Source organism: Mus musculus, chromosome 2, assembly GCF_000001635.26.
Source record: "Mus musculus strain C57BL/6J chromosome 2, GRCm38.p6 C57BL/6J".
Classification (NCBI taxonomy): Eukaryota; Metazoa; Chordata; class Mammalia; order Rodentia; family Muridae; genus Mus; species Mus musculus.
The window spans coordinates 117856417-117882218 of record NC_000068.7 but is presented as its reverse complement, the minus strand read 5'-3'; the positions used below and the strand labels follow the sequence as shown (position 1 = coordinate 117882218).

The 25802-nt window shown below is 42.8% G+C and overlaps 2 long non-coding RNA genes across 2 annotated transcripts in view; one reads left to right on the top strand and one right to left on the bottom strand.

Annotated features, from left to right (window-relative positions):
- The window catches only part of Gm13986 (predicted gene 13986), a 253912-nt gene extending 228984 nt beyond the window's left edge, over positions 1–24928 (top strand). Inside the window, exons 9-10 of the long non-coding RNA NR_126479.1 lie at positions 19557–19747; positions 24633–24928. This is a non-coding gene — a long non-coding RNA (predicted gene 13986). The remainder of the gene's footprint in view (positions 1–19556; positions 19748–24632) is intronic.
- 4930412B13Rik (RIKEN cDNA 4930412B13 gene) overlaps positions 1–25802 on the bottom strand; it is an 87209-nt gene that overhangs the window by 26918 nt on the left and 34489 nt on the right. Inside the window, exon 3 of the long non-coding RNA NR_040631.1 lies at positions 4226–4392. This is a non-coding gene — a long non-coding RNA (RIKEN cDNA 4930412B13 gene). The remainder of the gene's footprint in view (positions 1–4225; positions 4393–25802) is intronic.

Below are 25802 nucleotides of genomic sequence, written 5' to 3'. Positions count from 1 at the left end.
CTGCACACCCCCGATGAGTAACAGTGTCAAGCATCTTTATGTCGTCTTTGGTGAAATAGCTAAGATGTTTGTCCCTTTACACTGGGTCTTTAAAACAGTCTTAATTTATCAGTGTTTTGATTATATACAAAATTACATGTACTTATGAAGTAAAATGACCATTTATTCATATAAAACTTGATAACAACAACTAACACAGGAGAATATTAACCAGAAATGTACGAGTATCAGCCTACTTTATTGCAGTTCTGTTTTCATATTTTAAAAGTATATATAATATATTAAATTGTTTTAAAATATGTGTTTAAAAATTACATATTACCCTACATGTATGTTAGTGTAGCGTGTGAATGCCTAGTAACTGCAGAAATCAGAAGTGGGCATCCAGTCCCCTGGAACTAGAGTGACAGCTGGTTGTAAGTTTCCATGTGGATGCTGGGAACCCAACCCATATCCTTTGCAACTGTCCTTAACCATCTCTCCAGGCCCATAGACACTCTTTATACAGCTTAAATGCATCCTTTGCCCAGCATATGCATTTTAATGCCTTAGTTTCAAGCCTTTTGCCTTCAGCTTTTATTCTTTTCCTTTCCCCTTCAGTAATTGCTCTGCAAACTCGTCCATATTCACTTGAACACAGTACTACTCCATGTGGAATGCAAGGGGCCCACCACAGCACACTGCCAGGTATCTTCCTTGTCGTTTTGACGGTTACTTTTGTATCATTTGCTACTGCACAGGTTACAGACCTCCAAAACCAAGGCTTTTGCTTTTACTTTTAATTTTTGCCTTAAATGCTTCCTCTCCTGGCTTGGCTTGATACAATCTAGAATCATCTGAGAGAAGACCATTCGTTGAAGAACTGCCTAGATAACGTTGGTGCCTGGGCATGCCTAGGAAGAGTTGGTTAATTGATGTCTGAGGGCCCAACCTACAGAATACAAAGAACTTCATTGGATCTGTAACCTTCTAGGATGGAGGGCTTCATGTCTAGGGGAGAGTCCACTGCTCTCTGTAAAGCCAGCCATCATTTATTGCTGGTTTGTCTGGTTCATTGAATTGTTTTCTGGGTATTTGCTTTCTTGAGATTTTTTGGAACTTATCAGCACATGTGATGTTTGGTTCTTCACCACTCCCTTCAATTTTCTTTCTGTCTTTCTCTGAGGCTCTGTGAGCATACATAATGATCGGGTGTGGCGTTCCCAGAGACTTCTTTCAATCATTTTTCTTTCAGCTCTGTCTTGGGTAATCCTCATGTTATTAAATTCAACAACAGGGCTCACAGGTTTTTTGTTTGTTTGTTTGGTTTTTTGTTTTGTTGCTAATGTTTCTGTTACTGTTGTTTTGACTAATTGCTCAGAGTCTGTCTGCACGGCTGGTGTCCCTGTGATATGGAGAATGTTATGTTATGCTTTGCTTTCATTCTTACTTTCCTCTTGACAGCCCATCTTCAGTGGGTAGCCCTGGGTAGCCCTGGGTCTGCATAGCTTGGCAGTCAGCCAGTGAGGGAGCTGAGGAGGTGCTCACACATCTCCAGTGCAGCCTCCAAGTCTGGCTGTACCCCAGGCACGAGTTCAAAGTTCAAGCAGGTTTCAAATGTATCCTGGGTTTTATGTTCTACTGCTCTCTCGTGGGTCTCCCCTGTGAGAGTATGCCGTGTCAGAGCCATCGAGGGGCCTCATTTGAGCCGTCTAGCTCTCTCATTTCTAGAATTTCCATGAATAGTATCTGAGTAGCCTGTCTTTCTGCTGTACAATCTGGCTTTCGCTATATCCTCAGACTATATAACACATAGGAGAATCCCCAATATATTTTTTCCTGCCAGACTTAATATCTTTATTGACAACCTAACAAAAATGGTAGGCATGGTGAGCTCCTCTAGCCATAACCTAGAGGTGGTTGACGGCTCACCAATACCGGAGCTTGAGGATGATGGGAGCAGCCCAGGCTGGGCTCACGGACCCCACTTACTTGGTTATCAGTTGTTCATGGATAAACACTTCCCTCTGATCTCTCTCTCTATTTTGTTTCCAGACCCTGAAGTGATCACTTTTGCCAAATTTCTCTTATATTAAAAATGTTAGGAGATTTGCAGCTGTTTTTATGATGTTGAGAGATCTTGTCAAAGCAGATATATTTTGACAGAAGCTAGAGAAGGCAAAGACACTGGTCATAGCTCCAGAGTTAGTGAGACATACAGAGTGGATTCTGCTCACATTTGCTAGAGCTCTGTTGCCCATATACCCTTCACTACAAATGAAGCTTTTTTTTTTAAACAATAAGACGTTGTAATAGTTGATTCTATGGGTCATTTTCTTGTAGTATCCTTGAACCCTCTGGCTCCTACAATCCTTCCTCCCCCTCTTCTACAAGACTCCTTGATCTCTGCCTAGGGTTTGGCTGTGCATATATGTTATGATTGTGTAGCTTGGTGTTCTTGTGGAACTACTAACAGTGGGAGTGGGGATATTTTTGACACTTTGTCTGCTTTGGGGCCCCTTATCCTCATATTGAGTTGTCTTGTCCAGCCTTGATATGACAGGATGTGCCTAGTCATATTATAACTTGATATGCCATGTTTGGTTGATGGCCCTGGGAGGCCTGCCATTTTCTGAAATGAATGAAGGAAGAGTGGATGGGGAGGGGGGAGGAAAAAAAATAGGGGGAGAAGAGGGAGGGGAAACTGTTGTCAGGATCTAATATGTGTGAGAAGAATAAATAAACAAAATTTAAAAAGAAGCCGTGATAGATAGGTAGTTAACCGCAGGGGAGCTTGCTTTTGAATCTATTGCCCCATGACTGGGGCGTACCAGTCTGACTTGCATGAAGAGAGTTTAGGAAACGCCTGGAGAGCCTGGCTTTGAGTAGACAGAATAGAAAAGGGTGCCTGAGAGCATTTGAAAGCTGCCAGGCTCCTCAGGGACTCCTCTGGCATCATTCCTTACCATCCTCCACAGTCCTTCCTCCCCTTTGTTCTCTAGTAACAGGGTACCTTGCCAAAGGGCTCCAGGCAAGCTGGAAATCCCCACAGCCGAGGGAATTCCAGTAGAGACCAGAAGTGCATGAAAACAGCATCTCAGGTGTGTGTGTGCGCATGTATGTGTATACGTGTGCATGTGAGTGTGTGTATGTGTGTGTGCATGTATATGTGCATGCACGCATGTGAGTTTGTATATGTGTGTGTGTTCAAGTGTGTGGTGTTTTGCCAGGTGCCTAGAGCAGATAGAGGTGCAGACTTTCACTAAACAGTTGCGCTTCATTTGGCTCTTCATCTTGTAGACTAGAACCTTGTAGACTAGAACCTTGTAGACTAGACTCTCGTTTGGCTCTTCATCTTGTAGACTAGAACCTTGTTTCCTCTGAGTAGGAGGAGTATAGTCCGCACCTCAGGTTATGTAGTTTTACTAGTGGGTATCATTCCGTTCAAACTTAGAAACTATAAAAACCAAAAGGAATGCATTTGGGTCTTAGGGGCTGTCATTTTGAAAAAATGGGTTCAGCTAGTCTGAATGACTTTCCTGGGAAGGCAGAAAAAATTGATGGTTTTATGCACTGGAAAGAAACTGGGACCATGTAACTGATAATCAAAATGGAGCAGGGGGATGCCACTAATAAAGGCATGTACAAACATATGGAAATGTCCAGAAAACAACAGCTGATAACCTCTTGATATGTGCTAGGAACATCTGGCTACAAGGTGATCATCTAGTTATTTGGGTTCTTTTTAGATGCATGAAAAAAGGGTCAAAGCAATCGAAGTTCTCATTCTAAACAGCATAAATTCTGGTTTCTAGGTGGCCTCTGCACTCTATTCTCAGAGTCCATCTATTTCAATGTTCCTTTCAATTTCATATTCATGTATTTTGTCCATGTTACCCGATTTCAGCCTGGTGCGATGTCTCATTCAGCCATTTCTATTCCCTGATTTTTCACCCCAGGTTTAGCTTTTAATGTCTTAAATCAGGTTGGTCAGAACTGTGTACCATATAGGACACACAGCATCCCTGCCATTTCCAAGTGTAGTTTCTCAATGGTAATGGCTCTGTTAAACCCCACTGGCCATCCGGCTCGGCTCAGGATGCACTGCAGACCTGGGAGCTCAGAACTGCAGGTGGTGAGGTGCAGGCAGCAGCGAGGGCTAAGAAACAATGGCCTCATGGAAAACCAAGCCTCATGTCATACACTCATGTTTGTCTTTGCCTTTTTATCTTAAACCAATACTTACCACATCCCCGAGAGACACACTGGAGTAGTAATTGGCAGAAAATACAGTGATACAGAAACTGAATTATATCACGGTCTCCATCACAGTATGTAAATACTTCTGAGGTCATGTTGGCTGGATGCCTTTCGGAGTCCTTGTGTTTATGAGCTTCTTTGGTGGCTGACAGTCTAAGAGAGCAAATAAGGAAAAACAAACCAACCTGTAGATAGGAAAGTTGTCAGATTTCAAAGACTGCAGGTCATTATGGAAAATACAATGACACATTATTTCAAATATTTACCTTCTACCTTGATCCCCAAGGGTCTTTGTTCTCATTCAAACAAGGAATAGCCCTTGACTTCTTCTTTGAAAGGGAAAAAGGAAAGCAGTAAATCTTTCACTGGTTTTAAATATGCACCCCCCTTGCCCCTTTTGAGATAGATTTCCTACTCCTGCTCTTTGGGATGACAAGACAAAATTGCCTTTATATCAATTTCTTTGGCTCACTCATTTCTGAAAGCTTTTGAAGGCAGGTGGGCTTACATTGGCCCTGCACAGAAGGCAGAGGAAAGGCTGGCAAAGGTTTGCTGAATCTACAACCTGGAAAATCAACGTGAATTCTCTCACTTCAATGGGAAATAGCAAAGGGAGAGAAATCTTAAATACCTTGTGCCCAGTGAGCTCCAGCTGAGAAATATGGAATGGTGGATACTCGGATACTCGCTTAGAGCTTTGACGTTGCCTGACTCCCTCTGGGTTTTATTTTCTTGAGACTTACTTTTAATAATGTGTGTGTGTGTGTGTGTGTGTGTGTGTGTGTGTGTGTATGTGTGTATGTGGTGGGGAAGAGGGCGGCACATGTGAATTCAAGTGCTTGTGAAGGTCAGGAGCTTGGTTACCTCTGGAGCGTGAGTTACAAATGGCTGTGAGCCATCTGACATGGGTTCTGGGAACAAAACTCAGGTCTTCCACAAGAACACTAAGTGCTCATAACTACTAGCAAACTCGCTAGGCCATTCTCCTTATTTAAAAAAATTTTAAATTTAATTAATTTATTTTAAAGTATTTTTTAGAATTTTATACAGTACAGCATATTTATATAATTTCCATTACCACTTCCTTCCTTCCAACTCCTCTTTCACCCACTTCCTCTCAGATTTATAACCTCTTCTATAATTATTATTGATGCATATACTTTACCACACATGTGTGTGTATAAAACTTACTGAATCCATGTAAGTTTTGATCATATGCACATGTGTTTATGGCTGACCACTAGGGACTGGCTAGCCCGAGAGGAGAGGTTTGTTCCTGGACAAAAGCTGATGCTTCCTCTCTTGCTGCCAAGGATTCCCTATCTGTTCTTTATTGTTCTTTATCTGGGGTGGGGCCTTGTGAAATGTTCTCCGTCTCCATTGGAGTATTGATGTGGATGTCCTAATATTGGTCTTGTTTAAACAACCAAACTACTGAGATTTTCATGGGTGAAGCTTTCATATCTTGTCTAGAAAACATAATCTTACAGCAGACATCCTCATTTTTAGGCTCGTTCACTCTTTCTGCCCCCTTTTCTGAGACATTTTATGAGTCTTAGGTATATGGCTTCACATTGTAGATGAACTGATTGGGTCTGGGCATGCTTTAGTCAATGTTCTACTGCTGTGAAGAGACATCATGGCTACAACAATTACTCTACGGGAAAGCATTTAATTGGGGGTTGGTTTACAGTTTCAGGGGGTTAAAATCTTATCAGCATGGCAGGAAGCAAAGCAACACACAGGCAGACATAGTGTTGTAGAAAGAGCTGAGAGCTCTACATCTGGATAGGCAAACATCAGGAAAGAGAGAGCCACTGGGCCTAGCTTGAGCTTTTGAAACCTCAATGTCCTTCTACCCCTAACCCCAGTGACACATTTCCTCCAACAAGGCCACACCTCCTAATCCTTTCAAATAGTGTGATTCTCTGAGCATTTAAATATAATGACTTATGGGGACCATTTTAATTCAAACCACCATGGCCACTTACACTCTGCATTTTGACCACTTGTGCATCTCTGTAGCAGCCACTATATGCAAAAAAAAAAAAAAAAGTGTCTTTGATAAAGGGTGAATGAAGGGTGTATTTATGGAGGCAGGTGTAAGGACAAGTATTTAGAATACAGTTAGAAGCTGTATTGATTTGGGTGATTGGCAATCATGGGTCCTCCTTTAGAATATATGACTTCTCCAACCATGGGTAGTTGTCTCGGTTTATAGAAACATTTATAAATTCCTTCCTCTTGAGCAGTCCTTAAGTCCAATTATCTGTCAGTTACCCTGGGGATGCAAGTGTCACTATTGTACAGTTGGGGATCTCTTGTTAGCCTGCTCATTGTGGTTTGTAGGCTTTAGAGCTGATAGGGTGGCTGGTTACTTTTCTCTCTCGGTAGCTTCCATCTCACCCTCTGATTCCACGAGAGCTAGTGCTCAGAGAAGGGACTTCCAGCACAGTTCCAACTTGATTCCTCCTAGTCTTGTGTCCAAAGTGTGTGGCATCATTGGAAGGAACCAAGGGCAATAGTCATAATAGCCTCCATTATTTTGGGCCCACTTGACCAATAATGTGAAGAAAGATTTCCTTGATTTTAGGTTTTTTTTTTTTTTTATAGGTTTTTGGCTCTGCAAGGTGCCTGTTTGGCAAAGTTCATTTTTAAGTGTGCTCAAAAGAATGTTTCTCCATGGCGTTTTTATAGAAAGTGGGATCAAGGAGTTATCTACTAGGAAGTAATTTCTAGGAGAATGTGTCTTTCAGTGGAATTCTAGCAATTCCTTTTTAGATTTTTTTTTCAGTTTGGGGAGGTATTGTTTGCTTTTTAAGGAAAAGATTCATAGTTATTTAAGGATGTGGAAAACCATATTCTGCAATGATTTAATGACCCCTGAAGATTCCTATCGAGTGTGCATTTCTTTGTAATAGCAAATTTAGACTCAACTAAAAAATGGTATTTAACTTGGCTTGTTTCAAGCTTGCTCATACTATACAAGAGAATCAGGTACATTTACATACTTTTAGAAGGAATAACAGATCATGTGAAATGGAAGGTTTTGACCAGCTGGGTTCAATAGGCAAGGTTTGCACTAAAAGACCACAAATCACCATTGCTGAAAGTAAGATATGAGCCTCACTCTTTGGAACGTAAACTTGGGTGATCCTGAGGTATGTGATGCTGAAGTGGGTGATCCTCTGAGGTGGATGACCTGAGGTGGGTGATCCTCTGAGGTGGGTGACCTGAGGTGGGTGGGTGACCTTGAGGTGGGTGACCTGAGGTGGGTGATCCTGAGGTGGGTGATCCTGAGGTGGGTGACCTGAGGTGGGTGACCTGAGGTGGGTGATCCTGAGATGGGTGATCCTGAGATGGGTGACCTGAGGTGGGTGACCTGAGGTGGGTGACCTGAGGTGGGTGACCTGAGGTGGGTGATCCTGAAGTGGGTGACCTGAGGTGGGTGATCTTGAGGTAGGTGACCTGAGGTGGGTGATCCTGAAGTGGGTGACCTGAGGTGGGTGATCCTGAGGTGGGTGACCTGAGGTGGGTGATCCTGAGGTGGGTGACCTGAGGTGGGTGATCTTGAGGTAGGTGACCTGAGGTGGGTGATCCTGAGGTGGAGACTGGTCTTATTATGCTAACTGTATGTAGTAGTGATGAATCATAGTTGGTTTTGCCCATCCCTGCTGTTTTATTAGGTTTCTTTAGTACTTTGCTAAGCATCACGACCAAAAGAAACTTAGGGAATAAAAAGTGTATTTGACCTATAGGTTACAGTCCATCATCAAGGGAAGACAAGGCTAGAACTCAAAATAGGAACCTGTATGCAGGATTGAACTGAGGAATGCTGCTTACTGTTTTTCTTCCTCTGTTTCTACCCTTCTTATACCACCCAGGACCATGTGCCTAAGGGTATCACTACCCAAAGTGGGCAGGGACCTCCTACACTAATCATCAATTAAGACAGTACATGTCCACAGGCCAATCTGGTGGAGCCAGTTGCTCAACTGAGGCTCCTTCTTCTCAGGTGTCTACAATGTGTCAAGTTGACAAAAACTAACCAGTACAATTGACTCCTTGTCAATGAAGCTATATTTTTAAAAATGTTTATTTTTCCCCCAAATCTCATGTCATTATCGCAATACATTCCTTAAAAATTTTAACAGTTTAAAAATTGAAAATTTCTCCTTTAAAACATTATTTCTTTGGCTATGGGTTCTGGCTATAAGTCTCATATATCCTTATTCTAAAAGGAAGTACCAAGTCACAGTTATAATCAGATCAAAGCAAAACCAAATCCAACAATGTAAAAACAGTGTCTAGTGTCTTGGATTCACTCAAGATGGTCTGGGCTCTAAAAGGCTTGGACAATCTCACCTCTTTGGCTCTGTCTTTTGTGACATTTGTCCATAGTCTTAGGTGACTAGGCTTTTAATGTTAGTAATAATTTTATTTTTTAATCTGATCAACTTAAAAGGAATAGTTGATTACTGCTTAGAAAAATGTGCTGATAGCACCCATCATTTCTTTTTCTAGTAATAATATTACTAGAAGCAAAGTCCAGCTCAGACCTTTGGTCATTTTCTCAAGTCATCCTTTTCTAGATACAAGCAGAGAGCAAGTATGACTTATAAAGAACAGGTATTTTAGCAGTAAAAGTTGGAACTATAGTTTGCTTAGAGTATAATATTTTAGTGAAATTATCAATTGTCATGATGTGTTCTTCCAGTTCTTGCTGTCATTTTTCTTGTGGCTTAACATCTCAGGATTCTCATTCTGATAGATGGATTCATTTAGAGCTCAGGACAGCTCTCCAGTGTTAGTTCAGAAAACCAAGTATCTCTCTAAGGATGACATGATAAGGTCACCTTTTTTTTTTTTTTATTTTGGTTTTTGAGTCAGGGTTTTTCTGTGTAGCCCTGGCTGTCCTGGAACTCGCGGGGTGGTTCTCAGACTTCACTGTGCATGTGATTAATTCATTAAAATTGAGATGTGGACAATACTTATGATTCTGAAGGTCCAAGGATCAGTTAGTAGTGAAACTTGTTTCCAGTCACAGGACAAATGCCATGACAACACTGTAGTCTAGGAAGGCTGTGTGTGGGAACATGTGGAATGTACATGGAATTATGGTCATGGAGTCTCCCACACACCCTCAGCAGTGAGTCATGGTTGTTATCCATACAGAGTTGTGCTTCACATAAGAAGGCTGTCCCTTGGGACACAAGTCAATGACATTTCTGAATACTGGGTCTTTTTCATCAGGATCCCAGCAACAATACTTAGGATTTTCCAGCAAGGAATAGGACAGGGTGAGTGAAGGCTCAATTGGTTCTGAATTTCATCCTTATTAACTAACTGGTAGGTTAAAGGTGAATCCGGGTGCTCTATGCACTCTGCACAGGTTAGTGGTGTGCACTGAGTACCTTCTCTGAGCCTGGTCCTACTAGGCATGTGGATCTCTGGCAATGTGTGAGAAGCTATTTCTGCTGTTCAGGAACTTTCAATGTTATTGGTATAAAAAAAATCCCAACACTTACAAGCAATGAAAGGAAAACATTAAGAAACAGGAATATAATTATTCACTAAATTGAATGCAAGCAAAGACCAAAATTATGACACCAGGAGCAAGTGCGGAGCAACCTCAGGGAGGCTTCAGGGTTGGCTTCGTTCCCTGAAACCAGAGTTTCAGTTTCCGAGGGGAGGGCTCTATTGTTTGGGTTTGGAGATCTTATGGATACAGACCTGGGAGCTGCTGGGTGTGGAAAAGAAAGGCAGAGTCCAGTGCAGAAACACAATTCAGTGTTTCAAGAACTGAGAGCACAATGAATGCAAATCACAGCCTTCCACCCTCCTGCCTCATTCATCAGTGAATAAAGCCGTTCTTTAAATGAAACCATCCCTAGATAATGAGATCAGTGCTCCCCTGGATGGGGTTTTATTGGACACTCCCACGGCTTGTAGACTCAGACCTCGAGTGAGCTCTCTCTATAGAAGATAAATAAGAATGGGACTTAATGGGAAAGGCCATCTCAGGATCTCAGGGCAGATACCTTAGAGTTCCCGGATGGAGCAGACAAAGGGAGAAGGGGCTGGGAAAGGCCTGGAAGGCAGAGGGGACTTCTCTCCTTTGTCTTATGGGAAAGCTCTTTGAAAGAACCAGGCCATTCAGTCCTTATAGAACACTTTCAACTCCTATAACTCGGAGCTGGTAACTCATCTGCTGTCCCTGGAGAGCAGATGCAGATTGGCCTCTCCCTCCTTCTGACAAAAGTTATGAACGCAGAGGCTATATGTGTCTGGCAGGAGACACTCAGGCACCCCTTACCCTGTTCAACGGGGACCCCTCAGCATGACCCAACCCATTATGTAGCTTTTTCTTACGTATGAACCAAACCCCTTTCTACAGGAAGCCCCTTATCAGGAATATTCTCTGAGTTTTCCTGCAGAAAATCAATCTCCACCGAGGACTGAGGTGTAAACAGACAGCACCTCCTCCCTCCAGCGTGGCTGAGAGGCTCTTGCCAATTCCCCTCAGAGACATGCTCCGCAGAAGCGCACCCCTCTGTTCCGCAGCCTGCTTTTATTTCCATGACAGGCTAAGTGGCCTCTAGGCGAGCACTTCCATGCAGATTCCATATGGCATCTGCTCTTTGCTTATGTTGGTATCTCTGACCTGTTACGGTTGAATCTTTGCTTGACTAAAGTGGGCAGAGGGATCCTATAAGCTTAGATCATGTCACTGGCTCTTTCCCATCTCTGGAAAAAAATGCTGGCTGGACTCCTGTCCCCAAACAAAATCAAAGCCACCATGGTAGAGAATCTGATTGTGACCCTTTCATGTCTTGCTCTTATTCTCCTATCTGGAGCAGTTTGACCTAAGTAGTTCCCAGTGGTGGTGCAGAGGTGAAATCTGATTCACAGATACATTTGTTTGGACTAGTCTTGTGTACTGTAAACACCTTAATTACTTCTCAATACACTTACATGGATGTGTTTTTATGTAAACATTTGGATATCCGACTGTTTTGAACAACCCTGAGGAGCCAGCAGTCCTAGTCCATGCTGCTACTTGGAATGTTGACCTGAAGCTGAGGACAGCTGCCCACTCTTAACCTTGACTTAGTCTACCTATTCTAGTTTGTTACTAACTTGGGGAAGAGAGAGGGTTTTGGCTTATAAACCCTGATCACTCACTTGAGGGAAACAAGGCAGCAACCTGAGCAGGTACAGAGGCAGGAACATGGAGGAACTCTGCATATTAGCTGGCTCAGGTTCATTTTTTATACAACCCAGGGCCATCTGCTCAGAGGGTAGTAGTGCTCTCCAAAGTGGACAGGGCCCTCTCAACTCAGTTCCTCTAGAAAATGTCCCACAGGCATGCTCACAGGGCAATCTGATGGAGGCAATTCCTCAGTTGAGGTTCTCATTTCCTGGATGACTCTAGCTTCTGTAAAGATGGCAAAGGGTAACCAGTCTACCACCTCAGCCTCACCCACATCGCAGCCCCTGTAAGCACTGGAGTGGTTGGTCTTACTGAGTCCCAATGTAGCACTAACTCCATTTTCATTTCCTGGGTGGCCCAAGTCAAAGAAAGTGATTAAGGAAGGGTGGACATGCGTAGTTTAGGAATTGTACATGCTGATTTGGGGAGATGGGAGGATCTTGGAAAGGGTCCAAAGTAGAAGAAGAGAAAGACTCCATTAGTACCTTTTAGACTATCTGTACTAAAGGAGTAGAATGATATCTATTTTCTAATTCATTCTATCACAGATTTCTAACATTGAAAATCATAACACACACACACACACACACACACACAGACACACACACACACACACACACACACACACACACACACACACACACACACACATGCACCAATTCCTAGAAAAACAAAATAAAATACACAAAATAAAAGTAAAAATGTATCAGCAGTGAGAACTGTTGTCAGAATTCAGAATGAGCGTGTGATGGCCCTGAGAGAAACATAAGGTTGAAGACTAGGAAGAAGGAGTGTGTACGACTCACGAGCGGGGAGTAACTCATGTCAGAACAGGAAGGAAAGATTTTCTCAATCCGAGAGTTCTATATTCAGCGAATCCGTAATCAAATTCTTTCCGTTAAAGATTTAGAAAGGTAAGCAAGAGAGTGTCACTCCCTTTAATGACAGGGCTCTGAAGATTTATCTAATTTGAAATATTTTAACTTGAATTTTTTGGGAAAGTGCATGTTTACTGCATAACTAGCTATTTTCAATCTAGGCTCTAGACTAGTGTAGATGTTTTCCAATAAAATCATGTGGAAGATGGCCGGTGGGAGCACAGAGCCCTGGTAGACAACCTTCAGAAAGGGGCCATCAGTGACACATGCCAGAAGCATGACAGTGAACCAGACAATGGCTGTCATCAAATATAAAATTCAAGAGGAGAACTACAGGATAGCACAGCTTTGAAGGGTGCCCTGTGAGTTAGCCAAGTCTCCAAACCATCATCACAATCATGGCGTAGCTTTGAAGGGTACCCTACGAGCGAGCCAAATCTCCAAACCAGTCATAATCAGTCCATTCTTACAAGACTTGTTCTTCAAAGGCTCTTCCTAACAAAACACGTATTGAAGATAAACATATTTTTTTCTGAGTCTATGATTCAAGAACTATACATGCAAACCAAAAGGACAAGTTCAGCACATATGAATGGGTTGGATGGAAGACATGATATCTCCAGTATTTGGTAAGTTTTCTATTTCTCCACTCTCCATGTAGCATACATTTTAGCACCCCAGTTGAAACCAACTGGTATCATCAGTCTGTCCTCTTTTCTGAGTTCTGCTCTCTGGGCAGTTGTTACTTGGAGCAGAAACAGTGACTCACTGAGAACATTGCAGAGAGATGTCTGTGAAAACTGTACAGGGAAGCCACGCACCTGCTATGGAAATATCTGTGGCTGTCCTATGGGGAAGGAGTAGGCAGGACTAGCATGATGGGCCAGCAGCAGGTGGTATTTTGCTTCAGCCACTGAGTTCATGCACATGTCAAAGTACTTGACTATGGCACCTCTGGAGCTTGCTTCATCTTCTTTTTCTGAACCTCTTTGTATAATAGGCTATGGCATATCCATGGGAAAGTGTAGCACAGTCATTAAAGGTATCCATTGGATTTAGCAATCCAATCCCAAGGATAATCAACTTGGCTGACTACATGCTGCAGTGACCTTGCTGAATCTTGTACACCAGGGTCTGTAGATTATATAGTGCATTAATCTGCTTGAGTTTCTATAGCAATATTCCACACGGCTCTGTGCATTAAACTATAGACATTTATTTTCTCATGGTTCTTGGGGCTGGAAGTCCAAGAACAAGGAGTCATTATGGCTGGGCTCTGACTCCAATGAATTCTAGGCCATGGCCAGAATAAAAATTAGAGCAAGGGACTGAAAAGTAGCTTGATGGATAAGTGCTTGCTGTGCCAGCACGAGGACCTGAATTTGTACGCCCAACACCTATGTAAAAAGCCTAGCATTACTACATGTGAATCCAATACAGGACTGTAAAAATAAGGAATCCACAGAGATCACTAGACAGCCATTCTAGGCCAAACAATAAATTCCAGTTTCTGTGAAGATACTTTTCTAAAAAAAAAAGGATACCACATACTGGAAATGTGGTGAGCAACTGAGGGAAACACCTGATGGCCATAGTGTGGCCACCACAAGAATGTCCACTCATTTATATACATTTCTGCACACATGAGTGTGTAACTGCACATACACACACACACACACATACACACACAAACCCATATACCCCATATATACATACATGTGTATATATAATATATATACACATACACCATACATAAATCATATACATATATACATACCACACACATATACATATATACACACACAGCATACACTTCCATATACATGCATAACACACCCACATACACATATACCATATACATATATCTTATGAATATACCATATGCATACTTACACACCACACACATACACACAAACACACACATTAATTTAAAAGCAGGCAACGTTGGACTGGTGGCTTTATTTTCTGGTATCAGTTCCCTGTCCTTACTCACAAGAGAATCAAGAAAAATATTCTGCCAGTAAACTTGAGTTTTTGGCTTGATGCCTTATAAATAAGTCCTAAGCAAATCCCCTATCCCACTGAGATTCACAACGCTAAGCTCACTAGCTTTATTTCAGCATATTGGAGGGCCTGTGACTCTTTGTCTTCAGAGCCATCAAAGCAAGGCGTGCTAAACAGTTAAAAAAAGAAAGCCAGCCTCCAACCTTTATGCATCTCCTGGGCTTCCTTTGTTCACCCAGACCCTGCAAAAGTCATCAACTGTTCCAATTCATTGTCTGACTCAGTGACCCTGAACCTCTTGGTGGCCTGGAATGCATATGGAATGCTCTTAGTGCTTGGCACAACACACATATTAGTGTTCCTGCAAGGCACCCATGCCAGGAAGAGGGGAAATCGGAACACTAATCAGAAACTTCTACACCATCACACCAGAAAGGAGTTAGGTAGGGGCTGGATGCTGACTCCCCACTTCTAAACCTTACACTGATTACTAAAATGTTTTATTAAGACTTGTGAAGCAAGTTCGTTGAGTACACAGTGCTCTGAACCTCCTATCTGGCAGTGGGGCCTCCTGGGTAGGAAAGGACTTGGGAAAGGTGGTTCAAACACTCTGTAAAACTCACTTTCTACCCTAGAGCAGGTTTTCTGTGAGAGTGCTCTGCCTATCCACCGGGAATGCTTGGCTGTTTCCTCGTTACACTTTCTCCATAGTGTTGGTTCTGCTCCAACTTCTGTGAAAGGCACATCTGTTGGAAGGTTTGATGTGATGTCTATGTTTGCTAAAAGCTGGCTCTGACCAGCTGATGTAAAGGATCTTGGGAGAGAACTCGTTCACATGCCTGGTGCCTCTTAAGCAGGGGAACAGATTTGAAAGTATTATCCCAGATGATGACTTTAAGATCAAACTAGGGCAACAGTTAGCCACAGGCGCTGGAGGTTCTCTGCAAGCACAGTCCTCTGGGGGTTCCTGTCACTCTGCTTGCCAGTAGTGGGTATCAGTTCCAGGGATCATCTTTTGGGCTGATGAGTATCCTCTCAAAATACTCAGAAGCCATATGTGTTACCTGAGCAGTCAACCCAATCAGGGAGGGCAGCGATGGAGTCGAATCTCTTTTTAAACCCACATGACTTCTAGAAGAGTTATGCCCTGTTTAGTGGATTCTGACTATTTCCTTCTAAGGAGCAGTAGGCTAGTCTGAGGAAATAAAACCCACACCAGTAATTCCTAACCCTCACTCTTGTTGAATGTTCTCCGATTCCAAATGTGTTCAGCAGACTGGTGGCTCTTTGCACAATTAGCTTATGTCTGTTCTTTTTTCTCTTCTCCTTTTCCTACCAATCCCCTAATACAGTACTAATGACAGAGAAGCTGCCAAAAGACGATACCAAAGGCAATGAAATAGACCTATCAAAGATTCATTTCTAGCCTGGAAATCCTGTTTAGAAAGTAGGGTTACTGTTTCTCAGAAGGCTCACACCAATGCAGTCAGAGGGTGTGGGTGGAAACTGTGTCACCCCAGACACATGAGAAGTTCACACTGTAGGTGGCCAAGCTGTAAAGTGTCTTTATAAAATAGCCTCATACTCTTAGCAGAATTCTGAGGGCTGATTCCTGGGGGTCTGCTTGAGGCACTCCATGTATACTTTTATATGAACCAACCAGAAGCCCCAGAGCTCCCAGGGACTAAACCACCAACCAAAGAGTACACATGGGGGGGGACTCATGGCTCTAGCTACATATGTAGCAGAGGATGGCCTTGTTGATCATCAATGGGAGGAAAGGCCCTTGGTCCTGTGTAGGCTCTATGCCCCACTGTAGGGGAATGCCAGAACCAGGAAGCAGGAAAGGGTGGGTTGGTGAGCAGGGGGAGCGGGTCGGGGGGGGGGTAGGGGGTTTTTGGAGGGGAAACTATGAGAAGGGATATTTGAAATGTAAATAAAGAAAATATCTAATAAAAAGACAAAAAATACTGTATGTATGTTATATTTAAAAAATAAAGTTTTTGTATTGTTTTATTTTTCAATACTGTTCAACAGTGTAAATAATATCTAGTTACTTTGTGGGGAACAGAAAGAGCAGGGTGTCTGGTTCTTTATAGGACAGTACTATAGCCCTCACGAGTCCTGTGCAATCCCCGATCAGGCATCAAGTGCAATTACTCAGGTGGTATCATGTGAATGACTGAACGTGGTGTGTAGATGTCTCTCTTCAGAGGGGGTCCACTTTGGAACAGGGATTACCAGCAAGGATGCCATTCACTAGACATAGGCATGGTACAGACACTCTGGCACTTAATTATTACCAAAACTCTTCCAAAGCTTATTCAAAAATTTCAGAAGAAGAATTGAAACACTTGGAAATGAAATAATTTAGTCCAAGCAACCCGCTGTGAAGTGATAGAGCTTGTGGCTGCATTTGGGTCTGTATCCCAGCTCCTTAAGACTGGGACCTCTTCATTGGGTTTTCTGATGTAGCTCCTGGGCTTTAGAGAGCCCCTGCCAAGGAATAGTTCTCAAAGAATGCTGCCAAGTGCTGCTGATAGAGGTCAGCACCTGGGCTCTCAACTGTGGTCTCTGTGGTTCCTCCTCAGGCTCTTCACCACTGTCAGTCAGCCAGCTGCCTCTCTCTCCTACTCTCCCTCTCTAAAGGACCTAAGGCTGCAGAAACCTCAGGTAGAGTCTCATGGCCACTTTTCCTTTCTCTTCTATCCTCATTTCTCTTTCTATACAGAATGATTTGACTATAAGTATGAGTACTGTTTTGGCAAAAACATTATTGGAAGTTACAAGAACTTTATAGTAACTAGAGACTCCATCTGTTCTTCAAGGAAGAAAAGATCTATGTGTACACTTGAACTTTAAGACGAAACGAAAACACTGGGCAGGCGTTTTCAAGTTCCCTGGAGATCTGGGGCTAAGACTTTTAGGGAGCCCAGGAGTCAACACTTTTTCAACACAACATCAGGAGGTTGCTTGCCCTTTCCGTCCTTAAGACAGGGACAGTAGACAGTGGGAGGCCACAGAGGCTACAGGACAGAAGGAACTGCAGAAGTGACCGATGTAACTACCTTCCAGTGAGTCTCACTCAGAGATCCGGAAGAATGGGAAACAATGTCATTGACCCACCCACTAATGGTGTTTAGTTTGGTATTGGGTGAGGGAAAAGGACTGAAGCCCTGAGGGCCAGCAGAAAGAATGGAAACAGGCAACCTTGGAGGTAGGAGGTTGGAGGAACCCTCCAGAATGTACCAGAGATCAGGGAGGTGAGAGACTCTCAGGACTCAAAGGAAGGGATCTTAGATGAAATGCCATACAGTAGGGAGAGAGAACTTAAAGAACCTACCTCCAACAGGAAGACAGAACATCAAGTGAGGGATGGGATTGCCATTCCACAGTCACAGCTCTGACCCATAATTGTTCCTGTCTGAAAGAATTAAAGGGATGGAAATTGAGGGGAGCCTGAGGAAAAGAAGGTTCAGCGGCAGGTCCAAAGTGGGATCCAGCTCAAGGGGAGCCCCAAGGGCTGACACTATTACTGAGGCTATGGAGTGCCCACAAAAAGGGACCTAGCATAACTACCCTCCAACAGCCTTAACAAGCAGCTGAAAGCGTCAGATGCAGATATTTGCACCCAACCAATGGACAGAAGCAGCTGACCCCTGTTGTTGAATTAGGGAAGGCTGAAAGAAGCTGAGGAGAAGGGCGATCCTGTAGCAGGGCCAGCAGTCTCAACTAATCTGGACCCCTGAGATCTCTCAAACACTGGACCACCAAACAGGCAACATACACCAGCTGATATGAGGCCCCCAACACACATACAGTAAAAGACTTCTGGGTCTGTGTTCATTCAGAGATGATGCACCTAATCCTCAAGAGACTGGAGGCCCCAGGGAGTTTAGAGGTCAGGTGGAGTTGGGGGTGGGGACATCCATGTGGAGACAGGGGGGTGGGGAGGAGGTATGGGATGTGGAACAGTTGGAGAGTGGATGGGGGGGTAAAATATGGAATTAAAAAATAAATTAAAAAATACACTGTCTACATTAAAGTATAACTAAATGGCTTCACTTAAATATATTCATCATCATCATCATCATCATCATTATTATTATTATTATATGCATATGCATGTGCAAGTGCACACACATACATGCACTCATGCCACAGTGTGCCTGTGGAGGTCAGCAGGCAGCTGTTAGGAGTTGATTCCCTTATACTGCATTCCTCAGGCACACTGACCTCTAGGCAATCCTAGAGTTTCTGCCTTACCTTCCATCTCATCAGAGGAGCAATGTTATTTTTATTTAATTTTATTGAAAATAGATTTTTTTCATGCAATATATTCTGACCCAAGTGCCCCCTCCTCCTTATAAAGCATGCACTTAAGAAAGAGCGAAGGAAGAAAGGAACAAAGGAAGGAAGAAAATAATAAAGTAAGATCAAATAAAACCAGATAAACCTGAATAGGACAAAACAAGCAGAAAACACAAAGCCAAAATATAGGACAAGAAATGTATGCAGAGGCACACAGAGAATCCTTTTCCTTGATAGTTATCATCTATAGACGAGATCACATGGACACAGAGTTTAAAATGAAACCTGGTTGTTCTTAGAGAAGAAAATCACACAGCTGGGCCCTGAGCTACCTCCTGTCCATTTTGAAAGGCAATTCACAAGTACAACGACATGAGAATTTAAGGTAAATCCCTTGAGGGCTGAGAGGAAGAGGAGACAGAGCTACAAGGTCGCAGGGCCATGAGAACACATTGTATTCTGCCAAGTGGCTCTTAGAGCACAACAGCAGAGTCCAGAAGGTGAGCCGAGAGCAGGGAGCAGGCAGTCAGGCCCTCCACGGGGAGCTCTGTTTGCAGGTTCCCAGCTCACAGGCAGACTACATTAGAACTTGTTTCCCAATTGGGTGGAAATACAGAAGAATTGGCAAGTGAGTCGGGGACCCACTTGCTTCAAAGACACGCTGTCTAAGAGTTTCAGACAAAACCAGAAAAGTTTAAGAGGGGTCAAGTGGCCAAAGGAGCGTGTAGGAGCTGCTGGATGCTAAGGATGCCTCTGTCTTTGCTGTTTCTCATTCCTGGGCTGTGGCTTCCAACCTTGAGTTCTCACCCAACAGGGCAGATTCTGTGGAAGAACTTCTACTCTGGGTAGGGAATCTAAAATCTAATCTGAAATATTGGGGCTAATGAATCTTGCCCTTTCCCCTTTAAAAGATAATGCTTTGCTGAAGATGCCTTCCTGTCAATGGAGCGGAGGAAGACAGAGGGGAGTGGCCTTTTAAGCCTTGTTGCACATCAGCAATGACAAGACTTGTGAGTAGAACACAGAGCCTGCTTTGTTCCTTGACTTTCGGATCCTCAGCTGCTTCAACTGACAATCCGCTGGTGCAGGACTTGGGGCTGGGGTAAGCTGGCCCTTCCACTGTGTCATCTCCACTGGGAGAACTCATGTCAGTTTGTGAATGGTGCAGGAAGGAAGGAAGTGACATGCTCTCTGCAGTAGACTCAGCTATGTCCCAATGGAAGCTCCAGCTTGCAATTTAAGCTTCATACATTTCCTTTTGCTCTTAAGATATTGGTATTTCTTTCAAACTTGATCACAAAGGAATAAAATTTTAAAATTACTGAGGAAGCTTAAGGAAGAAAACAAGAACAGGTTACAATCTGACTTCCAAAGATACCTGACATAGCATGCATTGGATACCTTTTAACATTTAAAATATTAAAACACTCAAAAGAATATTTGGGGCATAGAATTTAGTAACTACAGTTTGCATCATAGTTTTTATGGCAGTACAAATTATATTCAGCCCTAATATTGCTTTAAAGACTTTAAAACATTTTCCTGTCAATTTTCACTATTAAAATGCTTAGTGAATTTTTAAAATTAATTATTTCATTTTAAATTTATTTAAATCTAATGTGCATGCATTTCTGGTGTGTGTGTGTGTGTGTGTGCAGAGACCAGAGGTCTCTACTAGGTGTCAAGTTTCAGACTGAACCCCAAGTTAACTATTGCTTAGACTGCCTGGAGGCCTTAGAATCCCTGCCTGTCTCTGACCGCCCCTACCCCCATTAATTCCTAAGATTACAAGTATGTGATATATTGTTGGGTTATTTACATAGGTGTTGGGGATCCAGGTCCTCATGCATGCACAGCATACACTTTACCCAGCCCCAATTATTATTTTAAATGTATACCTTTATAGAATGAAGTGTGATAATTTGATACATGTTTGCAATGTATAATGATCAAATCAAGGTAGCTCACATTTCTATCTCCTTAATTTCAAAAGCACATAATCAATGTAAATGTTGACAGGGTATAGTAGTTCAGTACATACAAGATGTATACAAGGTGTAGTGGTCAGATAAGGATGTTGCATCTTTCATCTCTTTAAAATCAGGCTTTGTTTTTAGGAGAGGACTAAATGAGGGCACAGGCTAGCTTTGTTCAAAGGACTACTCCCCCGATGACATTGACCTTTCCAGACTGGTAGCAATAGCTTAAAATGTATCTTCTTTTTCTTCCTCAGCTTCCTTGTCCATCCTTGTTTTCGTTAAGGCTGATGTATAAACACTTGGGGCTAATTTCTTCCATCTCCTTCTCTTCCTTTTTTAAACAATATTATGCAAGATCCCAAACAAATTACCTAGGGTCCATTTGCTGTTTGTTGTGAGAAACTGTATATTGTAGAGCATATCCATAGCATTACAGCTATTATGGACACAACACTTCAGTAACAGTCTGTAGGAAACGCATAGAAATAGCTGAAACTGGATGTCCTGGCAATGAAGGAAGCGCTTTAATCAAGGTCACCTGATAACCTTTCGACTTTTCGGAATCAACAGGCATCGTGTGTTAACTGTAGATGGCCGAGTTTCCAACTCAAACGGTGGTTATGACCTTGCTTTAGCGGGCAATGAATTACCTTAATGCAGTCCCTGGCACCCCATTCTGCCTCTGAAATGAGAGGCTCCTCTCTCATTACTGGCTCATTTGGTTAGCATGCCCTTCCTCTGAAGTCAAGACCACAGAGGGACTCTACTTCAATCTAGAGTTCTCTAATTGCTTCAGGACCACAGGAAACACTTAAAAATAGTCTAAATTTTTGTTTTTTTTGCAGAAAACCATACATGGGTTGTAGTCAAAAGGGTGAGATAATTTAGACATATTTGGTTGATAGTATCATAGTTATGACTGTGGTTGACAGAATTTGAAGTTGACTTTCAGAGTACATTGCCCCTACAGTGATTTCTATGATTTTATGATGACTGGGAGGTTCAGGTACATGGAACCTATCATGTGAATTCTTTAAAACTACAGTATTTTCCTTGAATGTGAGCAGTGGACAAACTGAGAAAGATCTGAAATATCAGAGGTATTCACATGAATGAGAATGTAGTTATAAAACTATCCTATTGAACAATGAATATATGCTAATAAGTTAGAAAATATAGATGTTAATAAAACAGGGAGATTCAGAACACATCAGTAGCTGGTTTAAAACAAGAAGAATTCAGTTCACCAATGCTAGCTTGAAGATGGTAGGGTCACATGAAAAACTGATGAAGAAAGTGGGTCTTCTCACAGCCAGGAGCTTGGAAGCGCCATCAGCTAAAGGCCCAAGTTTTTAAATGCTTCACGTGAGGTAATACTTTTTATGAAATTTAACTAACTTTGCAAATAATAAAAGAACTTGGTATCATCAACATGATGAAGCCTGAGTGCATGTGTGTGTGAAGGAGTAAAACACGATATGGAAACATGTGCAGGCCATTGTGGAGAAAGATCACTTAACCCTAGCATAACAGGGCAAGATTAGCTTCTCTTTAGAGAGCTGGATAAAGTCAGTTTTCTTGGTGCTGTGGATGAAAGAATGCATATATAAAGTCCACTATCGTGGAGATGAAGTCCACAGGTGAAATTCTCTTTCCTTTGAGACCCCAAGACTCACTGCGTCTCACAGAGGGGCGTTCTTGTCAGTGTTCTCCTGCAAAAGCTTCCCCTGAGAGTAAAGATAACCCCAGTTGCTGGGGGCTCAAGCAGGCTTATTATTGTCACTCATCTAAACTTGGAATGTGTTAAGTTTGAGTTAGTTCAATGGAGAGCACCACTAGCACCACGGGGATCTGAGCAAACTTTGCTCTGTGCTGAAAGCAACTAATTGCAGAGCCTTGAATTCAGGACCTGTCTTAGTCAGGGTTTCTATTCCTGCACAAACATCATGACCAAGAAGCAAGTTGGGGAGGAAAGGGTCTATTCGGCTTACACTTCCATACTGCTGTTCATCACCAAGGAAGTCAGGACTGGAACTCAAGCAGGTCAGAAAGCAGGAGCCGATGCAGAGGCCATGGAGGGATGTTCTTTACTGGCTTGCCTCCCCTGGCTTGCTCAGCCTGCTCTCTTATAGAACCAAGATTACCAGCCCAGAGATGGTCCCAGCCACAAGGGGCCTTTCCCCCTTGATCACTAACTGAGAAAATGCCTTACAGTTGGATCTCATGGAGGCATTTCTTCAACTGAAGCTCCTTTCTCTGTGATAACCCCAGCTGTGTCAAGTTGACACAAAACTAGCCAGTACAATTGACCCCTTGTCAACTTGACACACAAACACATCACTAGTAAGCCTCAACCCTTACATTCTTATTCATCCCCAAGATCTAAATAACTTTAGAAGTCCCAGTCTTTACATATTCTTAAAATTTCAATTTCTTTAAAATATCCATCTCTTTTAAAATCCAAAGTCTTTTTACAATTAAAAGTCTCTTAACTGTGGGCTCCACTAAAACAGTTTCTTCCTTCAAGAGGGAAAATATCAGGGCACAGCCACAATCAAAAGCAAAAGTCAATCTCCAACCGTCCAATGTCTGGGATCCAACTTACGATCTTCTGGGCTCCTCCAAGGGCTTGGGTCACTTCTCCAGCCATGCCGTTTGTAGCACACGCGTCATCCTCTAGGCTCCAGATGCCTGTACTCCACTGCTGCTGCTGCTCTTGGTGGTCATCTCATGGTACTGGCATCTCCAAAACACTGCATGACCCCTTCAGTCCTGGGCCATCAATTGCAACTGAGGCTGGACTTTCACCAATGGCCTTCCATGGCCTCTCACAGTGCCAAGCCTCAGCTGCTCTGCTCAACTCCTTCATGCCTTCAAAACCAGTACCACCTGGGTGACCCTTACACATTACCAAGTCCAGCCACAGCACAAGGTACAACTTTGGCTATATCTGGAACACAGCCACTGTGCTCTCAGAAAACACTTCCCAGAAGATGTCACCTCAATGATGCTGGTCTCTTCTTAATCACCGCTAATTTCTTAGCTCCAGCTAACCAGCATCAATAGTCCCAGTAATGCAAAGTTTTTGCTTTAGTAGTTCTGGTATCTTGTTAATCACAGCTGATTCTTCAGCCCCAGCTAACCAGAACTACAGAATCTTCACAATCAAAACAGCAATGGCCCTGAAAAGAGTCTTTAATTTTCCCTCTGAAATTTCACAAGCCAGCCCTCCATCTTCTGCACTGTTCTCAACATTATCTTCCAGGCTCCTACAAAACATCTGACAGAGCTCTTAACAACGAATGGATCTTCAAGACCAAAGTTCCAAAGTCCTTCCACAGACCTCCCCAAAACATGGTCAGGTTGTCACAGGAATACCCCACTCTGCTGGTACCAATTTGTCTTAGTCAGGGTTTCTATTCCTGCACAAACATCATGACCAAGAAGCAAGTTGGGGAGGAAAGGGTCTATTCGGCTTACACTTCCATACTGCTGTTCATCACCAAGGAAGTCAGGACTGGAACTCAAGCAGGTCAGAAAGCAGGAGCTGATGCAGAGGCCATGGAGGGATGTTCTTTACTGGCTTGCCTCCCCTGGCTTGCTCAGCCTGCTCTCTTATAGAACCAAGATTACCAGCCCAGAGATGGTCCCAGCCACAAGGGGCCTTTCCCCCTTGATCACTAACTGAGAAAATGCCTTACAGTTGGATCTCATGGAGGCATTTCCTCAACTGAAGCTCCTTTCTCTGTGATAACCCCAGCTGTGTCAAGTTGACACAAAACTAGCCAGTACAGGACCCTTAACAGGCTAAATCAGTCCTTCAATCATCATTCTGATAGTTCTTAAATTCTTCATTACAACGTCAGAGCACTAGCCGTTTCTGTTCTTTTTTTAAGCCAGCATGCTATGACAAATGGAAAAGTTTTCTGAATCAATGTCTAACTGGAGCCAAGCATGAAGGACTCCATGTTTAAGTTCCCCTGACCCTTGCTTTTCTTCTCTGTTCAGGTGCCCTGCTCTGGCTTAAATAGTGTGAGTATCCTGGGAGCTGAAGATATGCAGACTAACTGGTCAGTAAGAACAATCACTGCTTTCATGGGAGTTGAAGACCTGAAAACATGCCTGTGACTGTGTAGTTAGGCTCAAGTGTGTATCATCCGCCCTCCAACCTTACCCACCATGACAGGGGCCCACCCATCCCTCACCCATGCAAGCTATTCTGAAGGTAGCTTTGGGGAAAATAGGTATGGACAAGTGTGCTGTATCCATTGTGAGATTTTCTAATAAAGCAATCTTCTATGCCTTGACACCTTGTTAGTTGACTTTAAATGGCTCGCACGCTGTATAGTAAACAGATGCACAGAATTGGTCTGGAAACATTACTTTTTTGTTGTTGCTTTTAAAAATTAATTTAAAAACATGTATACGTGTCTGTGTGCAAGATATCTATGGAGGCTGGATGAGAACATCAGATTGCCTGGAGCTGGAGTCACAGGAGGCTTCGAGCTGCCAGCACTGGGTGCTAGGAACCCAACCTAGATCCTCTGGAAACGCAGCAAATGCTTTTAACTGTTGAACCATCTCTCTAGCTACCTCTTCCCTGTCTTTTACAGCTAAGGTTGTGGTAAGTAGTCCAGGATGCCCATAGACTACAGCTTAGACAGTTTTCCTGCCTCAACCTCTAAGTGCTGGGATTATAGCTGTGTACCAGGGCCATGACAAGCTCTAGAATTTGTTCTAATTAGATGTCTCAAGTCCACCAAGAATAGATATAACCCTGGGATTTACTAAGGAGGCATATAATAAAGCTTTATTTCCTAGTTAGGGACTAGGAAGAATAATGAAGGCATTATCACATGAAATGGCTCATTCAATTGGCTCGGTGGTGGAGAAAGCACGGTTTCTCAGAACTTTGATACTTTTCTTTCAATATGGCTATTTTTGACAAAAACTGAGTGTAAGAGTTTACATTTTTCTCTGCTCTTGGGTAGATTCAGTTGTCACATTGAAGGCCACAGATATTTCCTCATTGTTAGCCTCATGAATTTTGAGACAGAAAAAAAGGCCACTACTTGCTAAGATCTTGTTGAAAGACAATTATATGAAAACAGAGAAAGTGAGTTATTTCTTCCTAAGTCTGTCTGCCTTGGCAATGCATGAATGGCTTCAGGAGCCTCT